Source organism: Thermobia domestica, chromosome 5, assembly GCF_964235325.1.
Source record: "Thermobia domestica chromosome 5, izTheDome1.hap1.1, whole genome shotgun sequence".
Taxonomy (NCBI): domain Eukaryota; kingdom Metazoa; phylum Arthropoda; class Insecta; order Zygentoma; family Lepismatidae; genus Thermobia; species Thermobia domestica.
The window spans coordinates 34,911,456-34,917,455 of record NC_137458.1 but is presented as its reverse complement, the minus strand read 5'-3'; positions in this window follow the sequence as shown (position 1 = coordinate 34,917,455).

Sequence of the window (6,000 nt, the reverse complement as noted above, 5' to 3'; positions counted from 1 at the left end):
AAAAGGAAAATTACGTAGCTATAACTGGCGGGGCCCATTAGTTATAGGTGATCCTAGATTTTAGCAGTATTATATTGTAGCAAAAAAGAGAATTATGTGTTTTTACCATATACATTGACATGTGTTAAAGTTCCCCATTAGTTAGTTCTTACAATTACGGGTTTTTCTGAATAGGTAATAACATAATGATGATAATTATGTTCAACTGAAGGGTCATATGTGTTGGTGGGTCCCCCTTAGGGATTTGTAATATAATGAACGTTTGGTGGTTTACTGATAGAAGAAGAAGAATCAAGTATGCCCTCACAAATTATGTTTTATTAACAGAACACAACTGCGAGAAGGGTACTTATTTAATGCTATCAGTAGTATTTAATGGCTAAAAAGAAATATATATATCATACTTTACCTTTAAAATATAAATATATATTCAGGACTAATAACAAATACGTCAACACGATGCACGGGTTAAACTAAACTAAAGTTAATTTAAAAGTTCTCCGACAGATGTCACTGTTAGTGGTGGGAGGGGGAGAACACTTGATAGAACATGATATAACATGTATTTGATGTGTACGATTATCATTTTTTCTTACGTCGGCGTGCGTTAAAGATCACAGAGAAAGCTTTCCTGATTATTAAACCTATTTTAATAGTATTAAATAAAGTATACAGGATTACCACTATATTTATTGAGACCTGTTTTATTACAGATATTGAAGCTGTGCTAAGCGTTGTGGTGCTAGCAATTAATTAAAAGTACCGACTATCCCAGCTGAGATTTCTTCTTTTTCTTTTTGTGGATTGTGAACGGAGAACTAAGCCTTGAAAGGTATGTATTTCTTATGGTTATTATTATGATTTTTTTTTAAAAAAAGAAAGAAATTATATAGTTTTTAATTGTACTTGATTTGTATTTAACCAATATTAATGAACAAAGAGAGACTCTCTCTCTCTCTCTCTCTCTCTCTCTCTCTCTCTCTCTCTCTCTCTGTGTGTGTGTGTGTGTGTGTGTGTGTGTGGATATTTTTAATAGAATAGTTTACAATTCAATATAAGTGAATATATTTACTGATTTTTCATAAAGTAACTTGATTGATTTCTATTTACATATCAATGATTAACTAAAGATGATTATTTTTTCTTTTATATGATATTATCATGTGAGCGTTGCTTAAAAGATGTATTTATTTGATCTTTTTTTTATTAAAGTGGTGTTGATTACTCAAAATAGTTTTTTTCTTTGTTTTTTATTTTTTAGATGGATTTCTTCTGCCCAACTGAAGAATTTAACATGATTGATGAAATCTACCTGCAAGAGGTTTTGCGCGGTCTCAACGAGTACCCTAGGGTTTTTAGTACGTGGAAAGCCATTATGGAATTAAGCAGACTTGGCCATAGGGGAACGGTGAGATGCGAAGCCATATTGCGGACCCTTCGTGTCTTTGAAGGTAATGATACACTAATTCTCCAGCACTGTGTAAGCAGTGCTGACGTACTGGATTTGTTTGTGTACGGTTTTTTCCGTAGTAAAGAATCATATGAATTGGCTCTAGATAAACTTATGTATTTATTAGCTTGTGGGGAAGGTCAGGTAGATAGGATAAATGATACAGAGTTATCTGAGTTTTTTGATTTTGGCTCGCGATTTGTTTTGGAACCATGCTTAATCCCATCTGAAAATAATAATGCCATAGTCATGACCCCTCAAGAAACTCATAACTTGAGTTCTAATAATTTATATTTGTTATCAAATGAAGATTTAGCTTTCCTAAATGATAAAGCAGATGGGATTGGCAATCTAAATTCCGTTGAATTACCAATTGAAGAAGAAATGAGGAGATTGGTTGAAAATGAGGACAATGCTGTGGTTATACCCACGCAACAGGTCCAGGGAGAAAATCCTGTATACAACCCAGCTCAATATTGTGTACAGGATAATCATGACTATGGGAACCAATTGATTTTTTCTCCTCAGCCTGGACCGTCATCTGCTAGTGTCCCACCAATGGTTGGACATGGCAACATAAATAAGAATAGTGGAAGTAGTACTACTGGTAGTCATAATAGTGGTAGTACAAGTGGTAGTAGTAGTGATAATAATAATGGCGGGGATAATCAAAGAAATAGTAATTTCGAAGTTGTAAGACAAAGCAGACAAAGGTTTCGTAAGTTTCATCTTACGGGCCATGAAATTGTCGTCAGACCTGTGGGTGATGAAAGGAATATTAATAACCCAGAGGCCTATATCGAGAGTTTAATCGATTTTGCATTGGAACATGTGATCTCCAATGCACGCCCCATGGACTACATTGGTTTATACGTTGAAAGTAGTAATAGTACTAATAACAAACCAGTGTATGTCCCGTTTAGAAGAAAGGACAATTTCACTGCTAGAACAGTCCTCACTTCAATCGAACGAGTACTAAATTCGAATGAAGTGTTCCTTTTAGGGGAAGAAGTATTGTTTCGATTCCATATTGCTGAGAATTTCCACGGACAAGGAAGAAATACTACATCGAGTGCCGTCGACAAGTATGGAAAATACCAAGATTATTTGGAAAAGCGATTAATTCGCATTGAAAATAAGAATATGTACTGCCTCCCCATGGCCATAATATATGGAATAACAAAACATACCGCAAGTAGTAAAGTTTTATATAATTTAAAAACAAAAGATTATAATAAGTGGCTTTTTAAAGCAGAAGTTCTCTGCGAGATGGCAGGAGTTAACGTTAAAAGTAAGCAAGGTTGTGACATCTCTGATTTGGATCTCTTTCAAGCATATTTGAAAGGGGAATATCAAATCGTTGTTTATGAGGAGGTTGAAAAGAATAATCGGGAATATATAGTACTTTATCCGGGAGAACCTGCAGAAAATAAGATTTTTATCCTATATCAAAGAGGTAAAACTATTGGTCATTTTGAACCCATTCGTACTATTAGAACTTTTCTCAAGGCACGGAAGTATTGTTATTATTGTTTGGAAGCTTATGATGAGAGATATTGGGTACACAAGTGTAAAACTCGTTGTACTTTTTGCGAACATACTCACGAACGGGACGATACTGCAAACAAAATTAAATGTAATGCATGCAATAGAGAGTTTGCTGAGGGTATTTGTTTTGACAGCCATCGTACATGTAATAAAGCGGCTAAATCCGTATGTGATAATGTAAAGCTCTGCATCGATTGTGGTATCATCTTTGATAAGAGGGGGCGAAAATCTGAACACATGTGTGGTGAACATTTTTGTTCAACATGTCGTGCATATGTTGATACAAATCATACATGTTTTGTTCAGAAACAGCAACCTGTTCATACGAAAAGGTTTATGTACATTACCTATGATGTAGAGACGATGTTGAAGGCGCCGAATGATCGCGGTGAAAGGGAACATGAAGTTGTACTGGTGTGTTGTCATCATGTATGTCACGTCTGTATAAGGAAAGGCATCGATGAGCCTTGTAAAACGTGCGGTGACAATATTGGAAATCGTTCGTTTTCTTTTAAGACAATGACGGATTTTATTAACCATGTGTTAGTAGAACGTCCTGTCTTTCAGAAGATCGTGGCGATCGCTCATAATGCATCCAGATACGATGGCCTCTTCTGTCTTAGAACTCTAATAGAAGACCAGCATATTGTACCTAGTGTTCTTATTCAGGGTCAAAAGATTTTTAATATTAACATAGGTAACCGTATCTTTTTTCGCGATTTTTTCCTCTATATTGGTGCTAAATTTTCCAAATTACCGAAAACGTTAGGCCTTAGTGAAAATTTAAAGAAGGGAGATTTCCCATATTTGTTTAATACTGAAGAGAATCAAAATTATGTCGGTCCCTACCCTCCGCTTAAGTACTATGACCCTGAGGGACGAAGCACAGAAGAAAGAAAACAATTGGAAGCCTGGCACCAAGAACGTGCGGAAAGTGGCGAGGAGTTTAACCTGCAGAAGGATATGTTGGCTTATTGTGAAAATGATGTTAGAATTCTAACAGAAGCGGTCATTAAGTTTAGTGATATTATTGAAGAGAAAACGGAGGGTTTGCAATGTTTCATAACATCATCAACCATTGCAAGTCTTGCAATGCGTACATATCGTACCTTGCACTTACCGGAAAATACTATTCCTATCATTCCCGCGTTGGGATTTCATCATAAGACCAAGTATAGTACAAAAGCTATGCAATGGCTTATGTATATGGAAGACCAATTAGGGATAGAAATCCAGCATGCTAGGAGAGGCGGGGAAAAGTATATTGGTAGGTACAAGGTCGATGGATGGCACGAAGGACTCAACGCTGCCTTCGAGTATTACGGATGTTATTTCCATGCCTGCCGCCATTGCTTCCCCTTTAACCGTGACGCGGTTTTGCACGATGCACAAGACTCGTACAATACGATGGAAAAACGATATGAGCAAACCATGCGTCGCCGTAAGTACCTGAAAAGTATAGGTGTAAACCTATATGAAATATGGGAATGTTCTTGGGATAATAAGGTAAAGACGGACAAGGAAGTGCAAAAGTTTGTTCAAGAACGTTGTACTAATCTGCCTGATTTTCTTATTCCTAAGAACTGTTACAACGGTGGTCGCACGGAGGTCTTTCGTTCTTACGTCAATTGTACGAGTGATGAGCGTATATCTTATGCCGATGTAACGAGCCTTTACCCTTGGGTAATGGCACGTAAACCTATGCCGGTTAAATCACCTAAGATTCACACGGGACCGGACTTTCCAGATGTGGAAAGTATTCACGGTGTAGTCAAATGCACAATTGTCCCTGCAAAGGACCTCTATTTTCCGATCTTACCATACGTTGCGGGAGGTCGATTACTTTTCGGCCTTTGCCGCACATGTATGGAAGAAGAAAACACTAATGAATGTACTCATAGTGACGCTGAGTGTGCTCTCACAGGAACATTTTGTACTCCAGAGTTACACCTTGCTCTTAAAAAAGGTTACAAAATAATCGATATACATGAGATATGGGAATTTGAACTCTTAGATCCTGAAGAGGGGAATTCAGGTGGGCTGTTCGGGACCTATGTGAATTCCTTCCTTCAGATGAAGCAGGAAGCCTCTGGTTTTCCTGCTTACTGTACCACTGAAGAAGACAAACATAAATATATCGAAGAATATTATGCCCATGAAGGCATACGATTAAATTATGATAATATTAGGACGAACCCTGGATTGAGGCAATGTGCAAAACTATACCTCAATTCATTGTATGGAAAGTGGGGGCAACGCACAGATATGTCACAGAGTATAATTGTTAATGATGAGGTCACATTTCTTAGGTATTTAACTACGGCAAGGTATGAAATTCAAAGTGTGGTACCAATTGATGATGACCATCTTATTGTCACATACAGAGACATTGAAAACGAAAACGTTCCGTTAGCGTTTTCTAATGTGATACTAGCCGCATTTATTACTTCGTGGGCTAGACTTAGACTTAACGAACTACTGACGACTGTAGGACCTGACAGAGCAATTTACTGTGACACTAACAGTATCATGTATTTACAGAAAAAAGATGAGGAACCCTTGTTACCGCTCGGAAACTATTTGGGAGATCTTACAAATGAAATTCCTGAAGGTTGGGAATTTACAACCTTTATAGGTCTTGGCTGTAAAAACTACGCAATGCGGCTAACAAATGCCCAAGGGGATGTTCGCGATATATTCAAAATTAGGGGGATAACACTAAACGATAGAACCTCTCAAAAATTAACTTTGAGAGTTTCTATAAATTAGTGTCTGGACAATTAGAGTCCACAGTAATAGAAAACCCAAACAGTATCGTTCGCAGACCAGGGTTCCGTATCTTTAACTGTAGAGAAACAAAGACACACCGTGAGGTCAACAAAAAACGAAAACTTATTGACGAACCTGACGTAACTGACGATGAACCAGTACAAAAACGTGCAAGTGTACCTTACGGTTATAGACCCACGAATGAATGAATGTGTGTTGTATGAATGTCTCTT